The sequence below is a fragment of the Xylocopa sonorina genome, chromosome 7, assembly GCF_050948175.1.
Source record: "Xylocopa sonorina isolate GNS202 chromosome 7, iyXylSono1_principal, whole genome shotgun sequence".
Taxonomy (NCBI): domain Eukaryota; kingdom Metazoa; phylum Arthropoda; class Insecta; order Hymenoptera; family Apidae; genus Xylocopa; species Xylocopa sonorina.
The window spans coordinates 4,379,867-4,397,732 of NC_135199.1; the positions used below are offsets into that span (position 1 = coordinate 4,379,867).

The window sequence follows — 17,866 nt, forward strand, 5'->3', positions numbered from 1 at the left end:
ACGCGGCGGGATCGGGGTTTATGGTCGTCGAGTGAAAGGCATAAACGCAATCAGAAACCTCGATTCACCCCCAGGGGTAGCGAACCACGCGAAGAAGCGCCGTTTCCAGTTCTCCGTCGGTGGTTTTAGCGATTTCCATGGAACACGTCTAACGAGTAACAACGGACTCGCTTTACGTGGAATCGCGGCGCGCACGCATGTAAATGCAGCGGAGGAAAGTTTGTCAGTTACGATACTGCAATTTCGCTCGGCGGAAAGGGGTTGCGCGCGCGTGGCTGAATATGGCTTCAGCGGAGAAGAATTCCACGGAGGATCTCGCGAACGCGATGCTACGTAAATACGCGGAATAGCTCGGATGAGATGCATAGCATGATTCAGCCGTACGTACGGTGGAAACGCGCGTGTGGGGCACACGTACGCGCGTGGTTGCGACGAGCATAAACTGCGAGCGGCGAAGACGCGACCAACGTTTATCCGCTCACAATTGAGTTGATCGTGGCCGATCAACGATTTTTCTCTCTTCCGCAGAGCGTGATTCGTGAATGAGAAAATAACAAGCGCAGATAGACCAGAATGCTGTTGTACCGAGTTATACGGAATGTTATCCTTTTTGTAAACGCTTGAACGCCAATTTTTTTAATGCTATTCGTTTCCGCGTAACTGGGAACGAGATTAATCTCACCGTGCACGGGGTTTCATTTGTATCAGTATTTGCTCGAATTTATGTCGTTTCAAAATTCCTTTTTCGTCCCTGTATGCAACAATGCCATGGAATGCAGCGTTGAAAACGTTATCAATGTTCGGTGCTGACTTTCTCCATTTACTCTGCACTGTTCCCGCGTACTTCCACACCTTGATGACGTCAGTTTGCGTGTAAAGTGTAGAATTTATTCGCCACGCCGCCTGGTACCGAATAAACAATACGAAACGTATCGCGCGTATCCGGTGGATCGTGATTTATTCGGAATGTCGCTTACATGCACGCGAATTTTTAAACTGCCACCTCGAAGGGCGATACAATGAATTTACGAAAATAATTTCTGGAAACGAGAACGGGAATACAAAACGCGATGGAAAAATCGTGAGATTGATGACGTGGAAATGTGCATAAATACCGGAGAGTTCTCTGCCCCGTTTTTCATTAAATATATCGAAGAAACGTTACACGTTTGCTCAGACTCTGCCTATTTAATTATAAATTTTCACGTGTAAACAACCGCGATATGCACACGGAATGATTGATCATAATGTGATAAGTAAATGGCTACCGTAGTAACAGAGTGTAATGATAATAACACGATCATAATAACGCTCGTAATTAATGGGTTACAATGTTCGATATGTGCGTATCAAATAATCATACTAAAACATTACGCTATTAAACGACGCTGATACGTAAACCTGAACGTTGTCAGTACTAAATTCTATACGTACATTAAGCGTATGAGACCCTTGTGAAATCCTGAAACCATTAAGAACCAAATTGAAAATTACGCTATTCTCTCGAAGAGAGCCTGTTTATATGCGAACCACTTTGAGCAATTGTTTTTTTTGAAGAAACCAAAGGTAATTATCGGCTCGAAAGCTATCTTATATTAAAACCTGGCCATTGATCGATCGAAAAAAAAGAGCAGAGGATCGCGTGGCGTCGATTGATCGCTCTCGTCCGGGCAAGATTTATCGGTGTGTTACGCTCAAAATGGAGGATCATCGCGGGAACACCTTTATTCCGTTCGGCCCGTCCACTTATCGTTAGAAGGATCCTTTATCACCGAGACTAAGGCGACACGGGATCCTAAAGGGCTAGAGGAGACGGAGACGTAGACGGGGACGGAAGGAAAGGAGAGAAATGCAAATTTCGAGGGCGGCGGTAGCGGCGGGTTATATTCCGGTCTCGTCGTGTGAAAAAAGGGCGAAAAAAATCGCGCGGGGCAAGGTCGACATTTTTTACGGGTAAAAACCCTCCGTAAAACGAGAGAAAAAGGAGAAAATTGGCGGAGATCGTGGGAAAGAGAGAGAAAGAGAGAGAAAGAGAGAATATCTCGCTGGGTGGTCGCGTTCGCATCTAATAAGAAAAATGCCGGATCAGACGTCGGTATTTCTCGCCGTTTGTCAGATATTACACGCAAGCGTTCCGATCCGACGATAAAACTTTATGCGAAAACGAAATACCACGGGCGACGGCTCGATACTGGTAACATTTTCAGGTATTCGCGTCTCGTACCTCGTGGCTGGTAAATTTTTTCGAGGACGACGATTGGCAGGCTGGCTGGTTACAAGCTCTCTCTTTTATCTACCCGAGGGCGGGGGAAAATCTCGCGTTTTGTCCGGATGTGACGTGCACGGTGTCCCAAGAGGGGAATTCAGTACCACGGCAATGGAGAACTCGTATAGATAATTCTACGCGTGGAAAATCGTCTGCCCGGTGCTGTTTGACGGGATACGCCAATATTTGTTACCGCTAATCGGTATGAATTAGTGTAAACATAATGTTACTTGTTTGAGGTGAAAACTTCCGCGATGGGTTGCTTCATATAGCTGTCCAAACAGTGAAATCGCTTTACGGTAGCGCAGCACATTTCCACTTGTTATTTTAATAGAAATTAATAACGATCCGATGTGGAGAACAGTTTTTAACGACGAATCAATTTTACATACATTGCGTTTGAATAATCGCGGACAGCGACAGGCGGAGCTATTTGTCTGGCGAAGTTATTTGTACGATTGAAAACTAATTTCCAGAATACGCCGGCAAATTAAAAATTGCGTCGATATTAAACAAAAACGCTTCACGCGCTTTTTACGACCAGCAAAAGATAATGTTCGCGGCAGCCAGAGTTTCGAGGCTGCAATATCACTGATTAAAAACAAGTCCAATCAACTGTACTTGTCTCAAGCACTTTCGATATTATTAAAAGCGTTGTCACGGCAGCGTAGCTCATCTCCGTAAAACGTAGCAAATTGACTGCTTACTTTACCAGAGGGGGAGGGGACGGAAGTTCTGAAGTAAGAAAAAAAAGCTATTCGAATAATTGGTCATTCGAGTGAACTGCTTTGGTGATGGAGCGAGGGCGATCGCGGAGGGCCGATATTCAAAGAGTGGGGTGGTTAAAAACTCGAATAAGAGAAGAACGAGATCGAAAGGGGCGTGGAAGGCGAAGGTTACAAGAGAGGTGACGGTGTAAACAGCACTTTGTATCGACGCCTGCCTCCTTTCTTTCCGCCATCGTCGTGTAACGCTCTCGAGGCGAGTTTAAGCTCACTCCAGGAGAACCTTTTTTCCATCTCATCCCTCTTTCGATCGCTCTGAATCCACCACTTAGTTGCGACCCTTCTCCCCATCAAGTGTCAACCCTTCCAGGACGAATGGATCTGGCGTCGAATTGACTGCGTGAAAGCGCGCGATTGTTGCGACCTCGAAAAGGTTCGGTTTGAAAAAAGAACGGCGGAAGGCCAAGCGTTACGTGTCGAATCGTGGTAACGGGGGATGAAAAGCGGGTTCGCCGCGCGATGATTGAAACGGAGGAGGAGCGAACGAATTTTAAATCGCTTCGATATGTGCGCGTATCGTTTCAAAGTGAAGTGCTAATGTAACGGAATCGACGCGTCTCAATGGTAACAGCTTTTGGAGCTCACACGACTCTTCCGCTTCTTTTCCTACCGCCAACACAATGCCAGCATAAAAGAGCATTCAGTCCCGATCAAACATTGTCTGCTTAGCAGCGAAAACAGAATCGTACTATTCAGTGTTGCGCGAATAGGGTGTCGTGTCTGAACCACAAAGGCGATGGCGTTCCAGAAAGGATTCTACAAAGGGAGAAATGTGTCCTCCATCGAAAGGAATTCAGGCCGAAGGTCGAGAGGTGCGCGGGTGGGGGTGGATAGTGGGTGAAGTTAGCAAGAGGTTGGAGGACGCTCGTAAGGGTGAGAAAACTGAAAAATAGTTGGCACCCGTTGCCATGGCCACTAAGTACCCAGGATCGCGGCGACGGACCACAAATGCACCATCTCTCTCTCTCTTTCTCTCACCCTCTCACTCTTGCTCTCTTCGTATCTTTTCATACGGTTTAAATGGATGGATTTTTATTATTTCTGGCAGCGATCGTTCGAAGGAAATAGAAGGATGTCTCCGCGTACGCGAATACGACGAAAAAAAAAAGGTAAAAAGCAGCAAAACGCTCGGTGGAAGAGGATAAAAAATAAATGGCCCGGGCAGGCTTGAATATTCCAATGCGGACAGGACCTGACTAGCGTTTTACATTTAACGATTTCTGTCTCAGGATATTTTTGCGTCGCGTCCCGAATTCAACGAATTTTACGCGCGTTTAATATTCTCAACGATTTCGACCATGTAATTCCGCTGCGGCAAATTCCAATGTTTAATTTCCCCCTATTTTTGCTTTCATTGTACACACGTCCCTTTTTTTCCCCTACGTTACTGACATGAAAATAATTAAAAGTATTGCAAACAGGTTTGGAAACGTTCCGATGAATATTTTGTACGCTGCATGGAAAAAGATTATCGTAATCGTTTGGCTTGGATTGTTGTTTTTTTAATTCGATTCTGATTATTCACGCAAACGAATCAAAATTTCCGCAACAATGCACGAATTTACGCGTGCTAGGGGAACAAAATTTTCGGAAATATCGAAGTGGAATTAGCTTCCTCTCTCAATTGGTTGCAATATTTCCCTTCTCGTTCGCCTTTTGCGACTGGCAAAGCAGTGCATAATGGCGCGTAAAAGCACAAGCCAGCTGCGCGCTGCTCTAATACGAATGGCGATGCTATGAAAAATTGAAAATATGTTCGGCATCCATTTTTCTCTGGTGCTCGTAGACAGGAAAAGATTGGGACCACGTCGAGCTGCATTTTTCCTGCGCAGTCAAATTTCAACGTTATTGCGAATAACTGAATCGTTGCAATGATACTGGTACGAGTGTAATTTTTGCGAGTGTATCATACCAAGTCGGCCGACAATACATATAAAATGATCATTTTACGAATGATAAAGTATCAATTAAACGTTTAAACTGAATTCCATTTGTTATTACCATTGTGCTCCACAGAGAAATTTGTGCTCATAGTACACCGCGAAAATAAGAACGTTCTCTCGAATTCACTAACGACCAAACATCGCCAAATCCGATTGTACAATTCGCGGTGAACTCGCTCGAAATGTCTATCGTCTTAGCGTTCCCTAATTAAGACTCAGTCGCGGACGAGCCCCATCGGGCCGTTCCCCCGGGTCGATCGATATTTCGTACACGATGAGTGAATATCTCTCGTTCTTGAGGGGACAGAAGAGGGCGGGGGGCGAGAATACCTCGAATTCCTCAACTTCGATTATTACATCGAGCACTCATTGCGCCTGGGAATTTTCCAGCTAGGTTCACCGCACTATTTTCTCCCGTTGCTTCGGAATGTTCCTTTCTCCAAAGGGAAAACGCGAGCTCGTAGCGAATACAGCGAACGCGGAGAAGGGCAGCAGGTGGAAAGAGAGAGAGAGAGAAAGAGAGAGCCAGGGTGAAGGGTATAACGAGGATAGAGGGAGAGGGAAACGAGAGGGACAGAAACGGTAGTTAGAGCGTGTACTCTATGTTTCCGTCCTGCTATGCTTGTATTTCACAACCTCGTTAAGCTCCGCAGTTGGATTCCGCACGGCTACGAGAAGGTCGCAACAAATAACTTCATCGAAGCCGCCGCGACGACCATTTTCCCCGGCACGACGATTTTCCAGGATGTCTGTTTCACGACTGTTTACATATACGATCCTACGGGAACGAGGCAGAGATTTCAATCTGAACGTCGCGTTCTGCCAACAGCGTCGAGTTTCCTGAAAATCATCTGCGCGGCGAAAGAGAGAGAGAGAGAGAGGGGGGGGGGGGGGGGAAGAGGGAGAAAGGGATGGTGAACGATCAAAGTCGTTGCTCGATTAACACGCGAGGCGGAGGCGGGTTGGCGAGACACGGAGGACCGTGAAATCGCGCGTAATGCACGGAACGGAAACGTTGTCGAGTTTCTTTATGGACTCGTAAAAGGAAACGAAGTGGGTCAAGACGGTGGAGCAATAGGCGGCAACAGATGGAATTTAATTCTTGTATAGCCGGGGCGCTCGTTCGAAAATTGAACCATTTTAGAGGGTCAGCGAAATTCTCCAGCATCGTGTTTAATTCGATCAGAAGCGGTTGTTTGTACGAATAATACTAACGCTGTCTATTTTATTTTAGCTGTAACAAACATTTCGCGGGGAAATGGATTCTCGCGATAAAAATAATTAACGCCGAGGAATATTTCATTGATCCTGAATAACAGAACGCTCCGAAGAAGAATGAATAAATCACGTGTGGATCGTTGGCTCTTAGAATTCCGAATGCTTTCAATTTGTAACATCCACACGATTAGAGGAACGAGTCGAAACGGCGTTCGATCGAAAACAGATCGCTCGCTCTAATCTATTCCATCGCGGAGGTTCACGGTATCGCAGAATTCCAGCAGAATCGTGCCGGCGCGCAAGCAGATCCATTTTGTCGGCGGGATCATATTCGCCGTTGAAATAAATCTCGGGCTGCGAGCCATTCTTAGATGCACGCAATTGGCTGTCTGCAGGCGTTGCCAAAGTGTAATAAATAGCAGCGCGCCGCGCCGTATGGAAATGAGACGGATATTAAGTTATGACCGATCGTTTGTCTTATCGTCCCGGCGAAATTAAACCTTGGAAACTTTAAGTTTGAAGGCGGCTCGACGGACGCGAAACCGGATACAAATACAGGCGGAGAAAAATATTGCGACCCCCTTCGTTTCCGTCGACCTACACGGAATGCAAAGCGGCTTAATGCGTTACGTGACGATCGCGGAACGTTTCACCACGCGAATCGACCGTTACGGAACGTTCCGCTCCTCTTGGCCTCCTCAAATCTGACTGGTAACTCTTTCCCTTTTGCGTAACGAATATCGTTTACCGTCGTTTACATACGTGTTTCTGATAGGTACAATTTAAATGGATTATAAAAATGGACTATAAAATTTCATCGTTTCGATTGTAATTCGAAACGGAAAACACAATGATTGTTGCGGAGCGTAATAAAAACGTGAAATTCTGTTACCTTCGAATACAGCAGTTATTAAATTGCTACAACTTCGAAACATAACAAATCATCCGTTGAAAAAAACACACAAATATCGTGTACATCGTAAAACTACCCTTCCGAACCAACATCCCACAAATAAACGAATCCCCTTTACCAATAGACCCCCACCGTAAACCAATAACACGATTAAAACGCAAACGCGATACAACATCCGCTAGCCAACCGCACGCTCTCCCAAGAATCGAGGATTCCGGATTCAGAAGAAAGAAAAGTAAAACGTATTATCGTTGACCGCCAAGTGGCCGATAATTCTCGCGAGCATCCCGGCCAGAATTCGTTCTCGGTGGTGCATCGGATCGCCGTACAACGTTCCACCCCTAGAGACGATACGGAGCCATTGTCAGGCTCGAACGAGCGACCGTTGGAGGCGAAAGCATTTAGATAAAAAATTACCGAAGAAGAGGGGCTTTATATATCTGCCTCGTGACGCCAAGCGCCATCGTGCGCGGTATACAGTCCAGAAAACGAATGGGTATCTCTCTCTCTCTCTCTCTCTCTCTCTCTCTCTCTCTCTCTTCGCGAATAAGGGCTGGAAAAATGTATTTCCTCCAAAATTATTCCCACTTTTGGGTGTTCTCTATCCCTCGCAGGCTGTCTGTCGCCGTTTCTTTCGGCCGTTAGACGGCGGCTGGTCGGAACCAGAGCTAACGTCGAAAGAGAGACGACGACGCGGCCGCGAATCTGCCGTCGCTCCTTCTATCCGGGCCGATAAATCCTCACAACGCCGGGCCCCGGCAGGCAGGAAGAAAATTTTCACAGCCAAGCCATCGGATCAACGGATCTACCGTGCACGTTGGCTGAAATGATATTTCAATCCGGGCACGGTGGGATGGGGTTGAGGGTGGCGGAGGCTTCGCCGTGGGCATACGCCACTCTCAGCCCGCTAATGCCGCAGATGATTGATACTAATAGAAACGCGCTCCGCTGGAGTCTTTAAATAAACGAAACGCGAACGTTGCCCCTCGTTGGTAAATCGAAACAATTCAAGGGGAAAGAGGGAGGGCGAGAGAGAGAGAGAGAGAGAGAGGGAGAGAGGGAGAGAAATATCGTTGGAACAAGAGTTGTCTGGGACGTTCAACTCTGACCCGGTCTCCCGGGGGAGTTCCGTTTGTCGACGCGATAAAAATCGGCGACAGTGGAAATGGGAACGAACGCGTTGTTATATTTATTATCATTTGTTGGTAATTGTTAATGCAGGAGACACGGCTGAAATTGAAAGATCGAAATGTTATTCGCATGAAAATACGCGTACGTGTTACTCTGATATTGAGACACGCGACAGACAGCACGCTGCTGGAAGTTACAAGTACGAATGATTTTTTTATATATGTTATATTATGTGATTAAACGTTCGACTAAAAGAGTTATAATTTACCAGACACGACGTCCCCTTCAAATCGCCGATCGTTTCACAGAACCCTTCATTCGTTCCTACGAAAAAAACACTTTCTCCAACTGCACGCCAAAATGAAGCCAGGCTAATATTGCCACCCCGAGAGTCCTTAAAAATACATCACCGCAGGCACATAAATTTATGCGATAAAAAGCGGGACGATTTTTCAACGTCACCATATCGGCCGTTCGATCAGCCCCGATCCACGCTCCTCCTAGAATCAGACAACGCGGAGATGATAGCCAAGATTTTCGACAGACCACAGACTTCCTTAATCCCACGCGCCGTTGGTTGGCTAGATTATTTGTCCCCATCCCTCTCTCCTCCCTACCGCGGTTCCATTGCACGGCTGGAGGCCCTCCGCTACCCTGGTCTAACGGGCAGAGCTCTCCCTCTTCGACCACACGGAGCGACGTTTCCGTGGCTGATTTAGAGCCACTAATCTCAGCGCAGAAGCATCCCTGGCGACGCTCTGCCTAGGACACGGCCAGCAACGCGAAGGGGGTGGGAAACGAGTGTCGCTCGTGCGGCGTCGCTGGTGGAGCGAGCAACAACGAGGGCCACGACGCAACGGCAGAAAGGGGGTTGAAATAGAAGAGGGCGACACGAATAGTTGACCGCCGTCCGAGCGTTTCGAATCAATTCTTGCCCCTCGTATACGCTCCGCACGTAGGGATACTGCGGTTCCATTTTCCAATAATATGACCGCCCCGTTGACCAGGACTGGACCTTAATCTTGTCAGCCTCGAACGATGATGTAGAACCACAAGGTATCACGTGAAACTACGCGCGTTCTCGGTGTGCCAAGGGAAAAGGGGCAAAGAGGAAAGTGGAAAATCGGCGACGGGGACACCTTAGGGGTTGCAATGTGATGCTTGTGGTAAAACAATTCATCGATGTTGAAGCGAGATATTCTCAGATTTTTAACGAAGGATTGAGAACGTAAAAGAATGAAGGGGGTGAAAGTAAGAGTAGGTTAGAGTATGAAAAAGAAAATGTTTAATATGCAAAATATGGGGTGAATTAATTCCAAGCACTTGCTTTGTAACATATAATCGATCAATTCGATCGAATGCAAGGAGAAAAAAGACGGCGATAAGAAGCTGTCACGGCAAGCGCAATGGAATCGAAGGATCTTGAGGACGAAAATGTTACAGGATCGAACGGGCGTTCCATTGAAACGACAATGATGGGCTTCTTTTGTGCCACGACCCTTTCATGTAACCGAAAATGACTGTCAGACGGGGGATAGAAGCTGGAAATTATTGACGTAATATTGGAAACCAATAAGGACACAGATGAGAATTGCCCGGAACGACCGTTATTAGATATATGCTAGGCCGTACGTGGACGGAAACGGCCGGTTAAACGTGAATTTTCGACGGCGATCACCGCACGTGCTTGATCCGATAAAGCGACGAGATCAGCGAGTTATACCGGGTCTTGATGGCGTATTAAAATATTTAACGACTCTCCTCGAGACGGTACGATCTGTAATATGTATACGGCGACTGTATGTGTGCTCGTTTGAATGCAAAGGCGACATTTTTCGGTAACGGGATTGATTTTCAATTTAAAAGACATCGCGTTATCAAGGACGTCTTAAAAATCGTTCGAAGCGAGCCGCAATTAATCCTCGCGATCGATCCCTCGATTAAAAAGCATCCGATATTTATCGTAATTCGAGACTCTTTTATAGGCCGTGTTTCTTCTTCAGAGTGAACCGTACGCGTCTTTATCCCACACAATTTCACGGTACTCAACAATTTAATGGAAATCACATTACTCATTATACAAGGTTTATCTCTATTATTCCACCTCTCGTACAGACGTAATCATATTGTTTCCCAACCGGGACAAAAAAAAAAGGATCGTCTCGCCGGACAAAGGAATATTTCAATTCCGTCGAAAACAATAGACTTCAAAGCCGCTATTTCTCGGCTGCCTAGCGTTTCATCAAACCGTTCCGTGACCGTAGAGCGTGGAGGCAGAACGAACGGCCGCTCTGAACTTCTAATATTCTCGTTATACGTTGCGGGCCGGTAACGAAGTATTCGCGGCTGCTACATCAAGACGCGAGCATATCGTTGCCCCGGCCTTAAGATTGCTACGGCGCGGCCTGGTATTTGCACTGGTTAAATATAATAACATCAGGGGCTCTCCCGAGCTGCCTCTCGACGTCGCTCGCGGGAGGAGCCGGGAAAATATATACGGGGACCGCAGGCTCGCAGACAAGTCGCGGTACGATAAGCAGAAAAAGGACAGGCGAAATGGTGGATGAAAGGGGCGGCGCGAGGGAGAGGGGCTCGGGGGGGAAAAATGCAATTGCGCGACATCCACTTTTCGCGGACCTTCCGCCGCGAATGACACTTTATTAAAAGTCGCGACTGCGGCCACGCAGCGGGCCGCGCGATATTAAATTGGCAGGATATTAAAGTATGTTTCGCGCGGGCGAGGCGGGAATCCTGGTTGACCCGCTTCCTCCACGAGCGTGTTGCGTGCCGTTGGTTCATTAAAACTTGCGGAACCGGAAGACGATAAAGGATCAAAGTGTTCGGCGATCGTCGCGATCGAATTAAAATTCAATGAGAACGAAGCGGTGGGAACGATTAACGCCCGGCACACCTACGGAATGTGTAATTAGGGTGAATTAAAAAATAAATTGAGACGATGGACGGGGATGGAAGGGGGTTGCTTTTCGGAGAGTAGTAACACTCGCGCTTCTGGACTAGTCGGCACTGTAATCCCCGCGAGGGGATTATAACGCACGGTATTGCGGTAAGTACGGCGTCATCATCCACCGCGGTTCCCTATTTTAATTAATGCTTTAAATAGTCTACTTTTCGCTCTCCGCGGAACCAAAATCTGCCTTTCGCTCGTAATTATTTTCGAACGAAGAAAAAACGTGCCAACAAGCCGAAACGAAAAAACAAACGTTGCCGGTATGAAAAATTATCTCTTGCCTCCTTTTTTCCGCCACTTTTTCTGAATTAAAAATAGAACTCGGTTCTTTCAGAATAAAGGGAAAACCACGAGAGCAGGTGCGGCGAACGCTAGAGAAGCACCGTATGGTCGAGCAGTTGACGAGGAGAACGGCGGAAAGAGCCAGGGTCGCGGGTAAAGAGTGCAGAGTGAAGTTCTCAAGTAGTAACGGCCAGGCTGCGGTCAGACGCAGCTGCAGGACGAGCGGAGACAGCGGAAGACCGCATTGTTCCAAGAGAAACAAAAGGATCAGGCTCATGGCCAGACGATTATTCGCCGTTTAGCGGGGCGAAAAAAGGGCGGCGAGGGACACTCTCGACGGGCATAGAAATAGAAACCACCGCGGAGGAGTGGAGGGCGGAATAAAGGAAACGCGGACGGGGCAACGGGACAAAGGGCGTTAAACGAAAAACGCCGCGGTTCGTAGACGCGAAAACGGGTCGGCGGGAGCGAGGCAACAAAAACTATTAACGCCGCTGGAAAAACGGGACGGGGTCGACACGGTTAATTAATAATGTATCCTGGTTTCGTCCACGGAGTTTAATAATATGGAAAGTCGATGCAGCGCGTGATATTTATCCGGCGATATTTATTCCGCATCTAATATCGAAGGTAAGTGGACGGAGGAATTTCGTAATTTAATATTATTCTTCGAGTAATTAATCGAGTACGCGGAGGATATTAAAAACGCTTGGGGGAAGGGAGGGGTGGGAGGGTGGTTTCCGCTCAAGTTACCGTGACCACGTCTAACGGACGGAGTCAATAAATGCGAGGAAGCGCGGTGCTTCTTTTTCGAACGTTTTCTAGTCGCGCCCGCTACAAAAGGTATCTCGATACGTTGAACGGTGCACGCCAGTTTCTTTTGTGAAGATTCTGCGACAAAGTTCGGCCCTGGCGTCGTGCCACTGCGTCTCCTTCGACTGTGTCTTTGTACGCCGGAAAGCTTGTCGGAATAATGTCTCCTGACCCTTTTCGGCCCCCGCCTCGCCTCGTCTCTTTCTATTCGCCCGGCTACGTACGATTTACGACGTGTTAAAAAAGTTACGGTAAATGAAGTTCTTTTAGTCTCCGGGGGGAACTTGGAAATTAGACTGGGAAGACGCGACGGAGATCAGCAGATTGCAGATTCGCTGGTGGAAATCGTAAAAATGTTCCGGGCTTGATGATTAAGGGAAGCGGAGGAATATTAGAAAATTCTGCAGCTCGGTGTAACTGCGGATGTTTCCCAGGGAAACGCGGGGATATTCGAACAGCTCGCAGCTACGAAAATGTTATAGGATAATCTGTTTACTTAATCCTTTGATGATTAAGGGAAGTTAAGGGACCGAGCCGGGATCACCGTTCTGGTATTAACAATATTAAACGAATACTAGTTTTAACCGCTTTACGGTATTTCTCGGTCCCCTGTAAGTCGTTGGTATAACTTCGGCCGTGTCCTCCTTTAACGCTGAAAAGCAGCACGCAAACTGGGAGTTTCGAAAAATTCTTATCTTCGTTGTACATTCTGTTGAACTCGCTCGAACGTTATTACCCTGAGAAACTTTAAATTTTGTCGCTCTGTCCTCTTCTTCGACAGGAGAGGGTGGAAACGAACTCCGTGCTTCCTAGCCCCGTTAACATTCGATGTCCAAACATTTTTTTAAATAAATACCGCCCGAGTACTGGTCAAGTTGCAAAGTTTTCAAATTCCAGCAAGTTTCCGAGTTCCCTGGTAAATCACTTCGGACCTACAATGTTACCTCGTGGAAACTAAAACCCGTGTCACGGCCTGACCCATAATTGTCAGCCCGGAACCAATCCCAATTTACGGGGGTTTACCGAACGCGCGAACACAGCTGCGAATCGAAAGCCTCCGCGTCGTCGGTTCATTATGCGAAGTGCTATCGTAAACCGGCCGTGTTACGTTCCTCCGTGGCCTCAGTCAAAATTCCGTTCTCCGAGCGAGCGCGTTCGACGGACCCGGGGTATCGCCGCGAGTAAATGGTTTGGCGTGCCGCGTAAAGTTCGACCGCTGAAATCCACGCGCGAGCACAACCGCGATCGTTCGCCACCCTTCCAGCCGGATGCCCGCGGATCGCGCGTCTGAGAACCCCTGGCCTTATTATATTTAGCAAGTGCAAACAGTCGTTGCTGCAATCTACGAAGCCAGCGTAGTAGAGCAAGCAGGTAATGCCGCTTCCAAAGTGACTCTATTATTGCAGTCGAATATATTATACAACCATGGCCGCCGTCGGTTAAACCCCCCAGCACCGTCTAGCCGCCGACTTCCCTCGCCACCTTCGCCATCTGCGCGTCTCTAACCCCTCCGCGCGCGGCGACGTAGCTCGCCCGCCCTCGCTCTCTCACGGCTTTATGCATTAGTGATGAAGTGCTTCCTAACCTGAAATTGTCTTTCTCGCCGGGACAAGCGCCGGCACGGCCACCCTCCGCCGTTCCCGCCACCTTCGTTGCGCTGCGCGTCGGTTCCACGATGGAGCACGAGCGTTGTTCTCTCCGCGGATCTCTTCTCCTCCTTCTTGGCTATTTTCAGCCGCTCGCGGGAGAATTATTCAACGAGATGTTTTAATATTCAGCCACGCTCGAAGCTGACTTTTACAACGGCAGCCTCGTTCCAGGCGGGAGCGGGTACGCGGCGGAATTGCGCGCGATTAGTTCGGACGATAAGGACGGGGAAAGAGGTGGGACGTTACCGATGTTCCCCGATAACGAGGCGAGTTGGTATTGCTAATTTTGTCAGAGGAAGCGAGCGGAGGGTTCAAGTTTAATTAAGCCGTGGAAATAGGTGGTTGAAAGGTGTGAGTATATTATCGGGGGATGTTTCTTGCGATGTCCTTCCAAAATTTTATTAAACTTCCTCGCTCCTCTACGCCTTTTAGTAACTCTTAAATTCTTACGGTATCTCGGTTATTAAATTATACGTTCGAAGAATTATCCTTTCACGATTTCAGTTTCGTAGACGTGTTCGAGTGTCTACACACTTTTAAGAAACGTCAGCATTCTAAAGTGACTCGATCCGTTCTAAGCTCGCTGCCTCTTAGCTACCTAATCCGCACGACGATAAACCTTCGACTAACGCCTTAGAATATCCCCTTATTCTTAATGCCTTTCCGTTGTACCTTGCTACGCTTCGTAACTTCCAACTAAATCAGTTCGAACTGAACTATTTCTACCATCACGTAGGTTCCATCACTGTTCCTACCATTACAACGAAACGAAAAACGTACACTTCTGGCAAACATCGTTTTAACTCGTCCATGGGGATATTTTTTTAGAATAAATCTATAAAAAACAGAAAATATCTACAGTGCCGAAGGCGCGATAATATTTCACCGAGGAAGGGCGAGCGAATTAATCGAGCAGTCGCAAACTGAGTCCTAGTTTTATCGAGAAGCTGGAAAGGAAATTATTATTTCTAATATCGGAAGCCGAAACGACGGATAAGGCTGGAATTCGGCTCGGAAACGGATTCCAGCGGCGGAACGACATTACAGAGGCGAGGGTGGAGGGGTGAGCCGGGTCGGTTCGCTTTTCGGGCGAGATTAATTTCGAAAAAAGAAAACAGCTGATATCGATTCATTTGAATATCCGAGCGGAGCGTAGACCGCGGAGAGGCCGTGCCTCGATATCTGCGGGATATCGATAATACCCTTTCAAACGAATAATTTTATTTCTGCCTCGGTGAATATATTAGTTCTTTCGGGCTCGCGGTTCCGCAACTTATAGCCCCTCTCGTGTTTGAGCTTCCCGTTCGAGGGCTCCTCCTTTCAAACACGCCCGGCCGCGCTCTTATCGTAAAGAAACTTTTACGAGGCATGCACTGCAAGAATTTTTTCTATTAAATTTCGTGCACACACGCGTCTTGCACGTGGCGCACGCGGCGCACAGCCAATCACGTCGACGAGATACCGACGGGACCGTTTAAAGGTACTGAGACACTTTCGTTGACTTGCAGCGACTTTATATATAGCGTACGACGGAAATGTTCGAATTAACGACTGCGAGTGAACGACAAATAATGACGTTATTATGAAATTAATAAATACATTGCTGTCGCCGTCGTCGCTGCGTAACCGTCGCGTCCCCTCACTTTTCGCTTTCATTTCAAAAGGATCGTCAATCCGTCGGTAAACTCAGGGTACAAAGTTAACGTTTTGCTTCTCGTCGCACTTGCCTGAAGCAGCAGCGAGGAAATTGAGCAGCGCGATCGATGGCATTGAATAATTCTGGCTGAGAAATTGGTTCCTTGCGGGTGATAAGTAATATATACCACGTAGTATCGCCTCAGGCAGTTAATATAATTTTCATTACCAGTACAACAAATATTTGCTAACGACGAAAGAGAAGCAATAATGACAGGGATGAAACTAATACGATAGAGCAAAATCTCCTTAACCCTTTGACTACGGCAGACTTTGAGACGCATCAGCCGTATCGTATGCTGGGAATACATTCGCGACGTACACTGTGAACGGTGAAACTCTTCGTTCGGTATATTCAAATAATCAAAACATCGAATTCCAGCATTAAAACAATATTATTCATTTCTTTGTATTCTCCATTGAATCGTCCCGTATTCTTGCATTTTAAAGCTCTTTAACTGCCAATAGTGGCCAAAGGATTAAAGAACGAAGAAAATGGCTCGACTGGCGCGTGAAACTCGTATCCAATTCGATCTCGTACAATTAATCGATCAACTCTCCATAAAATCGTCGTAAAGGAAAACGCCGAAATATTTCGAGTTACCACGAAACTGTTCGAGCCACGGAACATAGAATTCATCATTCGATACGAACAATAGCAGTTTCACACGATCCGGTTCGATTTCAACTAGTCGAGCCCATTCGAGGCGGTTGCAATTTATGTCGATGTATTTTTATCAACCGCTCGATCTGGCGAACGCGAACGGATTAATACTCGAGATACGGGTAGAGAGCTCGATACCGATCGGCGAAACTACGGGAGATGTTTTCAGAGCCGTTAATCGCCTCGACGATATCGCGACCGCCGCGCGGTAACGCAAACCGGCGTGCATAACGAATACAGAATGCTCCTGTTGGCGGCGTTAATTACTCTTTACGGGCTGGTTAACAGTTGAAGCTGGAAAAGGAATCAAAGGGGCGGAGGAAGGAGGATACAAAGGGTCTTGCGCCGGCAATTCGAGACCGTGCGAGGGCTTAACGCTGGGAGGCAATTTTCGGTGGTTCGTCCTCGTCGTTTTTCATCCGTAGCGGGATCAGAAGATAAGCTTAATTCGCTGAGACGCCTCGTGATAGACTGCAATTATTTTTAATAGGAGCTTCGCGGAGAGAAAGGCACGATAAACGCTTTACTTCTCTCTTTTGTCTACGCGTGATAGGGGCTATTGATTTACCTTCACCTTTTGATACGCGTGCAAAGTTACTTCCACGGATAAAGTCTGAGAGAAGCGACGGCGGATGATGGCTGTAATTGAATAAAAAATAGCTCGCTTGTTTAACGCAGGACGAGCGTTGCGAATTGTTGATCATCCAGCACGAGCGAAGTACTCTGACAAAGTATTCTCAGAGTTTCACTTCAATTTGCAAATTTCAAACCGTGTCTCGCTCATAACTGATTCCGCGCAAGGAAATGTTTCTCCGGCATGAACGAAACGGATTAATAAAATACAATGGGTGCAGCGGAAACTTGACATCGCGACAAGATCAAAGAGTGTTAGCTGAATGCTTCTTGGGCGGAGTAAAGGAAATAAGAACAGGAGCCGCGACGTCGACTCTGTGTTTCCATTCGGGTATTTTACATTCTCTAGAACTGTCTTCGTTTAATGTAGTCAGTCGCATGGAAGTGAAACGCTGCGACGAGCGCGATACATAATGTGCAGCGTGAATAAAAGCTTCGAGCGATTAATTTATGCGTTCGTGGCGCGCGAAATGAAGCGCATCGGTAATGAAAAATGGGTCCAAGCCTGAGAGCGCGGGCAATCCAGGAATCGGGTTGAAATTGTGATCGAAGTAAAGCAATTGCTGCGGTTAAAGAAAGTGGAACAATAAACTTGCTATTTTCGCGAAATATACCACGATTACGGATTTCGATCCTTATAAATCATTTTCGTTAACCATCCGAACTGAAAATTATATTACAGAAAACTAAAATGGTAATTCTATTGAGTCAGTTCCCGGAATGCCAAGCTCGAGATCAATCGAATCAAATTCTAGCTTTGAGATAACACAACGATAGATGCAAAAACCAGTTGACAAAAATAGACATAATCGAATTGCACGGAACGATCCAGATGCGAAAAGAACGATTTCAGATACGACGTTCATCCGATGGTTGGTTGCTGCGGACGTTTACGTGGATATATAA

At 47.0% G+C, this 17,866-nt stretch overlaps 1 protein-coding gene across 14 annotated transcripts in view; it reads right to left on the reverse strand.

Moving 5' to 3' along the window:
• The window catches only part of LOC143425434 (agrin), a 371,036-nt gene that overhangs the window by 198,401 nt on the left and 154,769 nt on the right, over positions 1-17,866 (reverse strand). The window lies entirely within an intron of this gene.